General features: G+C 38.4%; 2 long non-coding RNA genes across 17 annotated transcripts in view; one reads left to right on the forward strand and one right to left on the reverse strand.

Moving 5' to 3' along the window:
* The window catches only part of LOC107053719, a 173928-nt gene that overhangs the window by 24557 nt on the left and 135106 nt on the right, over positions 1-14265 (reverse strand). For 14 of the 16 annotated variants that reach the window (XR_006939688.1, XR_005860916.2, XR_005860921.2 and 11 more), the window contains 2 exons: positions 2884-3077; positions 1493-1613 (listed from right to left, as the gene is read on the reverse strand). This is a non-coding gene — a long non-coding RNA (uncharacterized LOC107053719). The remainder of the gene's footprint in view (positions 1-1492; positions 1614-2883; positions 3078-14265) is intronic. The other 2 variants (XR_005860917.2, XR_005860918.2) reach the window with 2 other exon arrangements.
* Positions 268-5012, forward strand: LOC121111177. Its single transcript, XR_005860925.1, has 3 exons — positions 268-391; positions 889-2113; positions 4170-5012. It is a non-coding gene; the product is annotated as an uncharacterized LOC121111177 (long non-coding RNA).

Below are 14265 nucleotides of genomic sequence, written 5' to 3' on the forward strand. Positions count from 1 at the left end.
AAGGTGCATCATCTATTGGCCACACAAGATGGAATCATCGTCCATCAGTTTTAACTCTTCTGCTCATAGCAACATTAACTGAGATTAAAGATATCACTTAAAATCAAAAAAGCTTCCTTATTTTCCCAACTTAACAAACCCTAGGATATGCAGCTGTTTCCCTTTATTGAGAAGGTACATTGATTTCTGCTGGTGTGTAGGAACTTCCAGCTTAATCTTCGGATTTAAATGATCCTCTCTACAGAAGCAGCTGTTGGTTGTACTAATGGATGTTTTACTTGTTATGCTTTTTGTCACTTAATAAAGGTGAAATAGACCAGAGGAGCCATTCAGTCACCTACGCAGCATCGCTGCAGATGAGCTTACAGTTGGTCTGCTGGAGAACCTGTGGGTAAGTTTTTGCCACTTCTCAGCTGGGCTCCTTCATTTGAATGGCTAAGAGCCTCAGGCTAAACGAGTTGATTTTATGGGGTTATAAAACTCTATCCCAGTAAAACAGACTAATTGTTCCATCTCTTCTAGGCTGTGACTGCTAATAAAATTATTGTAGCTGTTTGGATTAAGGAGATGTTGTTTATAATAGCAGCATGTGAGGGTCTTTTGGCTGGAAGGATTGTTCACTGTTATGCCTTCACATAACAATAAATGAGAAAGGATATATCACTTAAACTTATCAGCAACATTGCTGGGAAAGATAAGACCTAAAATGGTAAAATAATATCCCTCTATTCAGAATTCCCAAAGGAATTCCCACTACTGTTAGATTCAGAGTATTTGCCTTAGGCCAACATGGCCACAGCTAATCTTGCACTAATTAAAACATGCCTTTGACATCACCTCCTCACTGACTGGTTGTTTCTACTTGTTCTCTCTCCCTATTTTTTTCAGACTGAAAGGTTACTCCCCAGCAGTATTAAACCAAAAATAAACTAGTGATTTTCCTGAGCAAGAGAGTGAGGTAAAAGTCAGTGCTTTGGTGTTTGGTGGAGCTCAGTGACTTCTGGTGTCACCCAGGGTTTTGGAAGTCAGCTTTGCTGCTGCTTTTCTTTCAACATAATTGTTTCCATCAGGAAAATATGGGTTCTAAATCCAAATACTAACATTTTATTCTCTCACCACATGTAAATGAATATATGAGTTATGGAAAATTAAAACGATTTTCTTGGGGTAGTTTACAGAACGTAACACATCCATCGCACTGCTATTTATAAACACGGAGAGAAAAGTGACTGTCTCTGTTCAGACAGCCAGCTGACGATGTGGCTTACAAGACATAAAGCACTTCCCTCATAATGTTTGCATTTGTGGGGATACTTCTTTTTCTTATGCTTTGTCACACATTGATTTTGAATGACTGATCTCTTGCACGACAGCCTGCGTGGCTGTGATACAGCTGGCAGGCAACCATTCATTAATTTTTACATAAATAAGTTAAAGTAACAGTGATTGAAACGGCAGCTATATTAAACATGATATAAATAACCTGACTTACGTAAAGATGGTTATAATGAAAACTCAAATTCACCTACAGGTTCTGTAACACCTCATCCATTATCTTTTCTTGAATTGGCAGAAGAGTATTTTTTTCATCCTTGAAGTCACCTGTTCATTTCCTAAAACCATAAAGAACAGGACAGCATGTTACTGTATATACATGCAGATTTCCTGGATAACACGAGATCAATTTCAACACTGAGTTTATTTTTTTCCATTTCAAGAAGCAGGTGGTATCTCCACTAAGTGCTTGCATGAATTCATGAATTCACAGCTGATGTAAATCAGCAAATCTTCATTGTCTCCTATCTAGGTGCAGTATAACTTCAGGAAATACCAGGCTCCTCAGATGAAACCATCATACCCTTTTTATGCAGAAATTTCACACAAACTTATCTTGAACAACTTGAAGTGTTTAGGGTTTTTGCACTACAATGATGGTATAGCTACGTCAGATAAAACAGAAAAATGTATTTTATATTCATATGTATTACTTAATACAAGTGCTATTCCAACCACGCTGCTCATCCCAGGAACTGAAGTAATCCACATCCTCATGGGAGAAATTGAAGTCTGGACCAACCCTAGTGCACCTCCCACTCCACATCCTTGGAGCAAGGTAAAAGGATTTAGTACAGATTTACTGCAGCAGCCAGCCTAAGTCCACCTATTTAATACCAGAGTTAGTTTCTCTTACTGTAAAACGAAAACACAGAGCCTTTCTCTGTGCATCATTTGGTGGAGTATAACCTCTCTTGGTTAGGCAGTGTACAACTGCAAGACATCTGCACCCGTATCATTGACTGCTTATGCTCTTGGTCCCTCTGCTTCCTCTGCTACTGTTCACGCTGTGCTTTAAAGGCTCTCCTGTGTGACTTCTTTGGGTGCTTGTTAGATTGATGCCAGAGTTCATTTCAGGTTGAGATTTTTCATTGTTGTTTAAGGGATTACGATGCCAAATTCCCACTGCACTGAACTGAAGTAGATGGGAAAGTAACTTTTCCAAATCAAGAGGGATTTTTGTGATTGGGCTAAAGGTTTTCACTCTAACTAAAAAATTCCAGTATAGGGTCTGTTGTTGTATTTACACGTGATATTTATTGATCAGATTCTGCTCTCACATGTCATCAGGAGGTGGTAAAACTTCTTTCACTGAAATCAGTGCACAGCTAGTACAGATTTTGGGAAGGAGTGATAGGTTCCTCTGAGTACCATAGTGCCTTTCCCAGCACCTGCTGCTATTCTACATGTAAAAGCTATACAGGAAAGGTCTATGGGCTGTATCTATCGTGCTCATTTCTACCTCCTGTAACAAGACCAATACTTGACAGAAAATTACCTTCATTAATAACATTCTTAATGGGGAAAAAGTAACACAAATGGCCTTACCTGTCATCTTTTGTTTGAATGATAAAGATGATTTGACTGATTTTCTTTCTGTAAAGGTTATTTCCTCTCTCCTCTCCTCCATGTTTCCATGCAAATTCTGGGGTCCTTGAGGACGCTGCATCTAACTGCAGCAGGCAAATAAAATCCCTTCCCTTAATCCCTGTAGCTCAGCAATGAAGTCTTGTTTCAAGCACCTGGAAGGCAAGAACAGGTGTTGTCATTTTTCTTCAGCACATTTTTTTTTTTCCAGTGTTATTAATAACTAGAATGGAAGATTTTCTTCCTTGGATTCTGATTTCTTTCAGAGCTTCTGAAAGGTCCCAGGTTACACAGAGTTTCAGTAGGGACTGTTGTCTCTTCCATGAAGGCGGCACTGGGGACAAATAAAAGCAACTGCAGACAGCATAAGATTGGACATGCAGGCAGATGGGATACCAGATGGCAATCTTTTTTAAAGTTGTCATGGGTAAACGGGGAGAAAGGAAAAGAGTTGAAGCTCAGCTAGATGTGACTACTACCCGCTGCGTACGAGGCTTAAAAAGTATGATTTACTGCTCCCATTGTATGAGCCTGCAGTAACTTTTCCTCCTGTATGACAGAGCTCATATGTGCACTAAAAATGCCACTACTTTCATCATCTCACAAGAATAGCTGATAGATTAGGGCACGCAGATGACTTTATTATACAGTCACCAGCTTCATGAAGCAGAACCTGCTTTGAATAAGCACAGTCATCCCGTGGAGACATCTCACAGAATGATAATTAAAATTCCTGGTCATTTGCCAGTTGCCATAAAAGTTCTTTGTCATACAGTAGGACTATGTGCTGTGTAACTAAGAGGCTGTGAGTTTGTTTTGTATATTATTATTTTCCTCATTTTCTTGCCTCTTGGCCAGCACAACGCTGTTGACTGCACACCTACAATATTTAGTAGAACGTGATATGTTAAATCTGTTAATGTTCATCTACTCTGTGATAATGCCATGATTAGTATTTGCAGGAACAATGCATTCCAGGAGTTAATGTTTTCATAGAAGGTGATACAAATTAATCTGAACAAGGAATGCTATTGTTACCAAACTGACCTGGTCTATTGACAGACAGTTAAAGTAAAATGCAGACCATGTTAATTGTTAAATGTGCTGATCATTCTTTCCAATTCCCTTCAAACTAAATACAACTTTATATTAAAGGAAATAATTCAACTACATTTTAAATGGCAATTCTCCTATTTTACTCTGTGGGGATTCCTAATCTTCTTTTCTCCTTTTTTAATCATTTGCAGACATTCTTCCATTTTTCTTCAAACTGTAAATGCTGTATGAAGCACCGTAACAGAATATATTGCTCCTGCTTTGCTCCATAACATCTTAGTATGTTTCCTGACCACTCCACAAAGATATTCCTTCTCTGTGACAACTCTGAGAAGTCATTCTCTATCACTGTTGTTTGGAAATTACTACCTAAGGGATCAGAAAATTCATTTCCAATGGATGGGACAGCCTAAATCTTCATAAATTCTGTGAACTTTGCAACTCTGTTACAGACCCAGTTGAACGTCTGGATGTCTCACAACTTGGTACGTCCAAGTTTAGGATATGTTCTTAGGTGCAAATCCACTAATATAATAGTAGGAAATTATTTAGCTACAGGTACCTAGAGCTGTTTCCTTTTTGGACTACAGAAGTTAACAGTGATTACAAAAACCTGTCATGCCTTTAATTTGTTTTAAAGATACAATACTCCTCCCTACCTTTTAATAACACTACACCCTGCGCTCTTTCCAAAGTTCTATAAATGGCCTTAAAAAGAGAACTCTGAATCTGTGAAATGTGGCAAGTTGACTCAACATCTGGAAGTACTCTCGGGGCTGTCTTTGCTTTTCACAAGACAGTGAAAAACTGGGCTGTATGATTTCTTGATATTCGTACAAGGAATACCTAGTAGCATCATTGATAGTAAGCAAAACATTACATTTTCTACACTGGAGATTGATGTTTCAATGTTTGGGTTTGAGCATTTCCTGACATGCTGTTACCAATGCATAATGTTAGGAGCTGTTTGTTTTTATTTTGTAACTGGAGGAGGTAATCTAATACTCATTGGGTAATCTTTATTGGGCCATCTCTGCTGCATTTATACTGAATAGAACCCTTATTACATGCTTAGTTCTATTAATTTCATCTGTTAAAATTAGATATTTTCTACTATATTCAAAAAGCATCCATGTTCTTGGCTAGCAAACCCAGAATTTGAAGCTATTAGAAACTGTTTCTAAAGCAATTTTTTTTAATACAGTTTACTATTCTCATCTATTCTGATTAGGAAGAAATGTTCTCAGTATGCATGGTAGAGAAAATCAAAGGAAAGAACACTCCAACAACTGTTCATATAACAAAACATGAAGATTAAAAAGTGCCATGTTTAAAGGAAGAAGAAAGCAAGCATTTTTTAGTAGCTTAATCCTTGTTTTGATATTTACCATGTACTCCATGGATTTACTGTCAGACTCCAAGTGCTATGGTGGAATAGCAGCTAAGCAGAAGAAATAGAACTTCAGGGTGCTCACAGCACCGTGATGAAGAAAAAAAGAACTTTCAATTAAACTTCTGATGAAAATGAACAAATAATTGTTTAGACACCTTTGCATAGAAGGTACTGAAAATTCTGATTGTGTACTTATAGAATCATAGAATCGCCAATGTTGGAAAAGACCTCCAAGATCATCCAGTGCATCCATTCACCTACCACCAATATTTCCCACGTCCCTTAATACAACATCTAACTATGGACAGATAAATTGTTGATAGGAAACTATCCAACTCAGCTTTAAATTTATTGTTTTTTTTCTTTTTTAATTCCACTAGGACAAATTCAACAATACAGTCTTTAATAATTATGGTGCTTGGAGAAATCCCAAGGTCATATCAGTGACCTATAGGACCCAGAAGCAGAGGAAAAACATACCATGGGCAAAAAACAAGCTTACAGGTGGGGGTGACCTTCACAGAATCACTGAACGGCTTGCATTGGAAGGGACTTCAAGGATCATCATGTTCCAGCACCCCTGCTGCAGGCAAGGTTGCCAACCACTGGGTCAAGTACTAGATCGGATTGCCCAGGGCCCTGTCCAACCTGGCCTTGAACACCTCCAGGGATGGGGCATCCACAGCGCTGTGCACACACAGCTGTGTGCTGAAGCTCCTGCTGCTGCAGGTTGATGGACGTGTCAGAAATGGGGCAATGACCCTTCAAGGATATTACAACAGCTATCAGATCTGGCTGAGGTTCTTGTGCTATAGTTTAACTCATGACCTAAATACTTCCCTATCATCAAATACAAGAGATTTCAGTGGGTTGTGAGGAAATTCTGCCAGTAATTCCTCCAGAAAAGGAAGTAGCTGTTCAGGATCTCATGACCTACATTGTGAACTCAACACATTGCATTACTGAAAGTACTTGTTTGTAGAGATTGTTTTTCTATTTACTATTCTAAACAGAGGAAATTCTTTGCTGTTTTCTGTCTTTGTAACATTTTTTTTGGAAGATTCATTTATTTTTTCTTTCTCATTGTTTGTATGTTCTGTCTGAGGCACAGAAAAAAATTCAAAACAATGTCTTTTCCTTTTTAATATGACATACTATTATTCAAGAGACTCTCATTTATGTGCACTTGGGACTCTAGTGCTAAGCTACAGTGCTTTGAAAATGGCCACAGATGCAGAGTTCCTGAGTTTTAGGTGTCTCATTTGACTCAGATATGTTGGATTCTCAGATGATTATACAGTGATCAGTCATGTCCTAGGCATTTTGTTTGCTGAAACATCCTGCAGTCAACTATTTGAACTAAAAAGTCCTAACATTTGATAACATTTGAGAGTATACTTCTGTCTTTTCGAACTGCAATTTGTCCAAAACCTGAGTAGTAGTAGTAGTAGTATCAAGTAGTAAATTTGCCAGTTATTTTGTAGTTTTATGGTAGTTCTGTGTTGTTTTTTCTGATGATAACTTATGATGTAAAACTAACAGGAGCCTTTCCAAGCAGCCACAAATTCTTACTGGCTCTTCTATTCCTACTTGCATATGGTAACACAAACACAACACTTCATAGCAGCGTACACGATATGCATAAAGTATTAAAGTTTTCCTGAGGCTCCCAGCTCATCTATACAGAGGCATGGAAGGGATTTGGATCCTTTGTCACAGGAAGATACTGCAGGGTTCTGTAAAGCAATTCCACTTGGAATATGGATGTAAATGTTCTCCCCAAATTCTTTCACAAGTGAAGACTTTGGACTGAAATTAGATGAGCTAATCCTTAGAACATATGCCATGCCAAGTAGAATATAGCATATTAAAATACTGGAAGCCCTTTAAGATCTATGACATTTAACCCAGTTTAATTTTTTGAAACCGGATTCCTCGTTTATGAAATAACAGCCAATTCAGCTTTTCCAGGGTTATGCCTGTAATGAAATCATCCATCAGCACGACTGATGGTCATCGAGGTCTTCACAGAGGAGATTCTAGCAATTGTAGCTGGCTCCTGATTTGTGAGCAATCAGGCATAATTCAGGAGAGCCCTACTCTAGCCTTGTATCACATCAGGTTTCTCTGCACATAGGGCTTTAAATTAACAACACCATAGCCAGAGACTTCAGTGCACTGATACCTGAGTTGAATGGTAAGATGGCCTCTTTTGGCTATCTTCCACTTCTGCCCACAGCTGGGAAGTTCAAACTAGATATCATAGAACCATAGAACAGAATCACTGGTATAGGCAGAACTCAATTAGTTGCAGAACATTTCCACAGCTGAGTGTATCTGAAGAACTTAACAGAAGCAATTAAACAGGATAATCCAATAGATGGAAATAAAACTCACTTGTGTTTAACTTCAAATTCATCAAGCACAGTACTCTGAGTTAAGGGATGCGTTCATTACAAACACGTCCCATTTAACAGAGCCATTAGCAACGCATTATTTACATGTCATCATTTAGGAATTCTGATATGCCTTTTCCACCAAATTTTTCCTTGCATCAGGTACAGGACCAGCTTGCCCCAGCTGTGCACTCGATCGTCCTGACAGGTTCAGAAGGTGACCTTCCCAAGGGCTGCTCTGTGACCCACTTTGGTTGCAGAGGCACTATCACAAAATCCCTTGCCATTTCCCACCTGCTGCAAGTGACACTAAAGATTGAGCTGACACAACAGTTTACTAGGAAACTTAATTACAGGACCATTTTTCTTCATTAAATTAATGTTAAACAGAGGTTCCATTCAAAGAACAGATGGCAAATACAAGGTAATGTAGATACAGATTAAACGATATCGGCAACCATTGCTAAACATACACGAAGTACAAAGCCAGTACATGATAAGTGTACTTTAAAACTATGTTTGAATCATGAAAAACAAAATCCTTTCATAGATTTGGTTCTTATCTTGTTCAGATGCAAATTACTTCAATAAGGCCACAGGGAATAGGTCTCACAAGATTTCCTAGGTTCACTCTACTAAACGTTTCGAAGATTTTCTTGTAGTTTCTATCTTTACTGCATTATGACACCAAACAAATAAGTTTGTTCAGTGAAGTCAAGTGGTTAGAGCATGAGAATTACAGCTCAGGGTCTTGGGCTTTTCCAGTGGGAGTAACTGCTATCTGGAGAGCAGCAGAGCAAGATAGTAATTGCCTAAGGCAATTTCAGCCCCCACATGGTATAGTGCAAAGTATCATGTGAAATAACGTATTCCATGCTGCAGCTAAACATCTAAACATAACTTGCATCACAATCCTTTCTTCTTCACATTTCTGATACCTGCTGAATAACCTTTTAATTTAATATGCTATCTATCACCTCCATCATTTTAAGAGCAACTCGAACTCTTTTGCTTGCATTGCCGTTACCATTCCACAGAGCTGGATGGAGACAGTGAGTGGATCTTAAATAAAGAAAGACAAAGAATCCCTGGATTTATCACAAAACTACAAGCCCAGAGCAATGCCTGAATAACAATTGGCCTTAGGTACAGAAATAATTCTCTGAGGCAGACTATATAGGCCCCTTACATGTGAGTTGCACTTCAGTAGTGAAATGCAACTCAATCTAGCAAGGAGACACAGCTGTAATGCTTGGGGCTGGCAGACTCCCAGGCCAGAAGGTGCATCCTTGTGAATCACTACATGGCCTAGTAGTACTACTTTGCAACTTTTCAAACACATGAGATCACAGATATTTCAGTTATATACTTTCAGATTTTTAACAATGGGATACCATGTACTTACAACAACGGACAGATATTATTTTCCAGAACCACTACAAAGTTGCTGGGTCACATAGAATCACTGCTGAGTTTCTATGAAGAGCCATACTTAAGCATTTTTCTACCAACAGCCTGCTTTACATCTCCCCCATTCCTTCTCCAATTTGTGAAAGCTTAGCTTGAAATTTCTTAAAATCCTTTTTTCTAATGCGTGTTTTTTTGTTTTTATGGTGGTGGTTGTTGTTTTATTTATTATTATTATTTTACACACAACGCTGCACAGTTACAAATAAATTCTTGCCTTTCCTTAACAGCCATTAGCATGTGTAATTTTGGCTAGCAGCTTGAATAAACACATCCCTTCCCATCAAGGCAGCATAAACATACTGGGTGCTGCCTGATCCAAGACACCTTTACTTCTTCTTAGGTATTTGTGTAATCTCCTGCAAGATGCGCTGGAAACTCCAGAGTTTCCAGCATAACTGAAAGTGTTAACACCGGACACCTAATGTATAAACGCTCTTTCTTTCTCTGCCTCCCATATTCCATTTGGAAAGCAATTTTGCCACCATTTACTTTATTTAAGCCCCATTTCAGAATGAAATAAGTTTATCATTCTTCTAGTTTATTTTTTCCTGTCCTATCTTTGTTTTCTGTGGTCTTGGAAGACTGCTTGTCTTGTTTTCCCACTTGGCATACATTCCGTAAATGTTTTAGTTGTCTCCAAGGCCACAGAGGTAAAAGGCCATAGAGGAGTTGGGTGCTCGACTGGAAAGACATGAGCAATGTGGAAATCCTACTCCTCTTTAGATCAGAGTTAGCAGACATGTGTGTTTCTATGGTTTTGGAAGGAAACTACAGTGGCACGGGCACCATATTCATGAATGAAACCCACGTTATTTACAACAGTAATTTAATTCCTGCAGGTGTGCATTACCCCCATGACTGCATCCTTATGGAAATCCTACAAAGTGTACAGCAGAGATGGGGCCCACGTACTTCTAATTACATGCAAATAGGTCAGATGAAATAAGCTAAACAAGGAGACCATATAAAATGTCTCGTCGATGTAATGCCTTTGAAGTAAAGAAACAAAAACAAGAATCTAGGGCGGGATTGCTTAAGAACATAGGCACTGACTTTTTGACAATATTGTTTATGGTAGATTTAAAAGGACAGTCACACCCCAGATGAGCTTTGCACTGTACACATATGTAGAAAGACAAACTCCCTGCCCAAATAGCAAATAACTGAAAAGAATTTATCTCTTTGTCTTTTTATCTCTTGACAACAACGAAAGTTTCTAGTGTAGACAGCAAAGATTTGATTCCAGTTTCCAGTGTTAACTATACTGATAAATACATTTCAGTGTAGTTCTTCCTTCATGGAACAAGGAAACATTTTAGACTTACAGTTACCTGAAAACTACTGATGACACATTGACACTGACAGAAGTAATTCACTTTACTATCTGTCCTAACAACTTTTCTCTTTTTTTCCTGTCAATAGGTTTTTTGTTGTTGTTGTTATTGGTTTTTTTTCCTAGTGTGCCATTATTTGAAAATATTTTCTGCAATAATCAATCAGTATATTCTCCATGCAGTGTGAGACAGGAAAATTCCTGTCCAGGTGGAAATTCCTCTCACTCTCCTGATTGATTTTAATTAAGCAATTCCTGCTTGTATATTTCTATAGATTTTTAATTAAAATAAAACTATTGGAGATAATTGGGTTATCTCTTACAAAAACAACAACAAACAAATGAACAAAGGCTATCCAGCACTTTTATATGTTCTAAGAATAGAGAAAACCTTTTCCTTCTTGACTTTTGCATTATTATATCACCTTGCTTTTGTGAAAATGAAGAGCAGAGCTCTGCCCTCCTTGGGAACAGAGGTGCACAATCAGCTACGACAGAACTACGTGGTCATCCCAAAAGATCTCCCTGTGGAGTACACCAGTATCAAACACTGTTCTGGAGGGGACTGCTGTGTACTGTGGACTTTTCCAGTCTAACTCCAAGTTATGGCTCTGATCGAATTCTTCAGAAAAAAATAATCAAGCATTCACTAATTTTAGCATGCGTCAGATTTCTGGGCAGCTACCCTCAAGTCATCATATCTATTAAAAAAAAAGAAATGTAAAAAAACCTAAGGCTTCACCTGTAGGTGGCAAGAACAGGGGCTGTTGCCAGCCTTGATTTGCAGCGTCGCTTCCTCGTATGCCCTCCTTCCTGATGAGCTCCGTGACTCAGCAGCATTTGCACTTTGCTTCTATAGCACTTCCACACGCTGATGAAGAGATGCATTGCCTCACCCAGCTATATCCCCACATTAAGACCAAGACTGGCAGCACATCAAGTACCAGAATTTGTTCCAGATTTTTTTAAATGCATAATGGCAGGTGCACAATGGAATTTAGGTCAGTCAGGCAAGCGAGATCAACAGTACCGACCCACAGGCTCTAATTCTAACTAATCAAGAGATGAGCCAGGGATTAGTCCTGGCAATTGAAGTGGTACACTGAGAATAATTGCATATTTGGAAAAACATCCCTTTGGGCATTCACAGTCAGCTGAGATCACTCAAAATTGTTGTCATAATAGATACAACGGTATAACCAGGTTGGCTGGTATCATCCAAAACATCTACTGCAATAATCCTAATCCAAGCTCTGAAGAGAAGCTGTGGGAGAAGAACAGAAGTGTGGGCAAGTGCAGCTACTTAATTACTTGGGACACCAGAAATTTTGAAAGAAAAAGAAAAAGAAAAACATTAGCACTCAGAGAGAGGGAAAAAAAAGAGATTTTAATTTCTATGACGTTTAGAAATAGTTATTTGGAAAATTGCTCTTTACTTCACACAGGTGTTCAGTGAGGCCTCTGCAGGGTATGAAGGGATCTGCAGAAATCTAAAACATGTAAACGAAAGGAAATATCCCCAGGGTTAAAAAGTAGGATGTAATGTAAATTATTCATAGCTAGAAATTAGTAATTAGTCATTCGGTGACAGGAGAGACAGGAAGCCTAGACAAAGTGTTCATTAGGATGTTCTTGTCCCTTTTTTCAGGCAGGCTGTGAAATGATAACTAGAGTCATCAGCCAAAAAGCCAGCAACACACCCAATTAGAGCGAGGTCATCATGTAGCACCAGACTGAGTGTGAATAAAGCTGTGTGAACAAAGCTGCGTTTCCCATGGACCCAGACAGAAATTAAATGAAAATTTGAAGACATTGCCCATAGGTGAGCTGCCAAATTACTGTTCAATGAACAGGGAATCTTCCCCTCCTTGAAAGATGTCCCTCAGTTAATGGAAGTCATCTAAGCGTGCAGTGTCACTCATTTAAGGTCATGTAAAGCCACAGCTTTGTAGGACTGGGGAGTCACTGTTTAAAGTTGTACTGTTACACACTTGAAGCACACTGGGGCAGGGGCTGCAGTGACCTAAGTGTTATTGTTAATTATGGGGCCCACATGCTCTCTGGGAACTCAAGATATCAGCTCCTGGAAAGGAAGCAGAAAGCATTCAACTAAGTTAGGAAGTTGGAAATGTATGAAGATCATATCATAATAAACAATACTGTATGCCAATTATTTTTAAAATGAATCTGGAAGTTTTAATGTGCACAGAGAAGCTTTGTTACCTAGGTAATTCAGAGAAAAAAAGCTGTATCCACTCTAATTTTACTTGTGTCACCTGCAGGTTCTCAAAACACTAAGTCAATCACTCTAGGTAAGGGCTGAGAGCATTTCTATACAATGGGACTCAATCAGGGCATTCCTTATGTTGTAATGTATGTTTATTTTGCAGAAAAGCAAGTCAAAAAGATAATTCTCAGTATACTGTATATAAAATATCTACATGTCATACAGATGAAGAAAAAGTGTATGCACAGTCAAGAACAACTGTAGTATACAAGGAAACAGGGTTAAATTAAAACCCATATCTGTAGGTCAAGAAAGGGTTTTCAATGGAGTGGAAAAAATCAGGGAAAGGACATTTAGGAGACAAATAATTATCTGGTAAATTTTTGGCATGTGGACACTCAGAACAAATTCAGTCAAATAGCTTATTTGAAGTAACGCTGGCCAGTTTTTGTTATATGAGTAGCATAGCAGCGAGGATCATTTTTACAGACCACAGGGAGGAAATTAGAGGATTACACATAAATCAACAGAATTGGAAAAACATAATAATAGAATAATGTTGAATTCTGACAAATGCTTTTTTAAAATACGCTCACATTTTTAAATGCCTGTACCAAAGCTGCATATAAACTCACAAGCTACCAAGAGTCTGAATAAGAGACTCTGGGGCTTTACTCATAAAAATGTACTGACATGGTTGGGTCCAATTTTTTCCATTAAGTTTAATGGTAGAATCAGAATGTACATACATGCATGGTTTAAAAAGTATAATGTCCAATTTGTGGAGTCTGGTACCAACCAGCAAGTAAGAATGGAAATTCAATATAGGGAAAAGTGCCTGGTTTTCTCCCATACAAAATGAGTGATCGTACTGTCCAAATCCAATGCCATTCTAGTGGATGCTAGACCTATCTTGTTGCATTTATTATGGCAATACAAAAAATACATTTCCTTCCTCCTAACTTTACTTTCTTGACTGTGTTTATTTTGAAAACAAAAATGTCACAGAATGTGAAAAAGAACTGGAATTAGAGCCAAAGAATTAACTGTGGTCAGACATTTCAACTTAGCCATTTTCTACTTTTTTTTAGTGTAAATCGGCCTGACCACAAAAAGCTAATTTGATTTGATTTACCTTAAAGCCTTCTGGATATGAAGAGCTAGAGTTCTGGGTCTGACCCAGTCATACCCTTGTGAAAACATGCAGGCACATCTAAACAAGGGTAGACCATCATGTTTGTTCTGCCCTGAGAACAAACTGGGTAGACATGAACCAGCTTTGGTCCAGGAGTGGGGGTAGCCACATTAGAGGCATTATAAATCCTGGGGTTATCCCAGTGCATCTACATGGTTTCCAGAGAAAATGTGGTTTAAACCAACTAGGCCAGAAGACAGGCAAAGCCATCGCTTCTACATCAGTTTGTGAAGACTCACTTTGAGCAGAACATGTAGATTGGATACATTACTT

Source organism: Gallus gallus, chromosome 6 (assembly GCF_016699485.2).
Source record: "Gallus gallus isolate bGalGal1 chromosome 6, bGalGal1.mat.broiler.GRCg7b, whole genome shotgun sequence".
In the NCBI taxonomy this organism is placed as follows: Eukaryota; Metazoa; Chordata; class Aves; order Galliformes; family Phasianidae; genus Gallus; species Gallus gallus.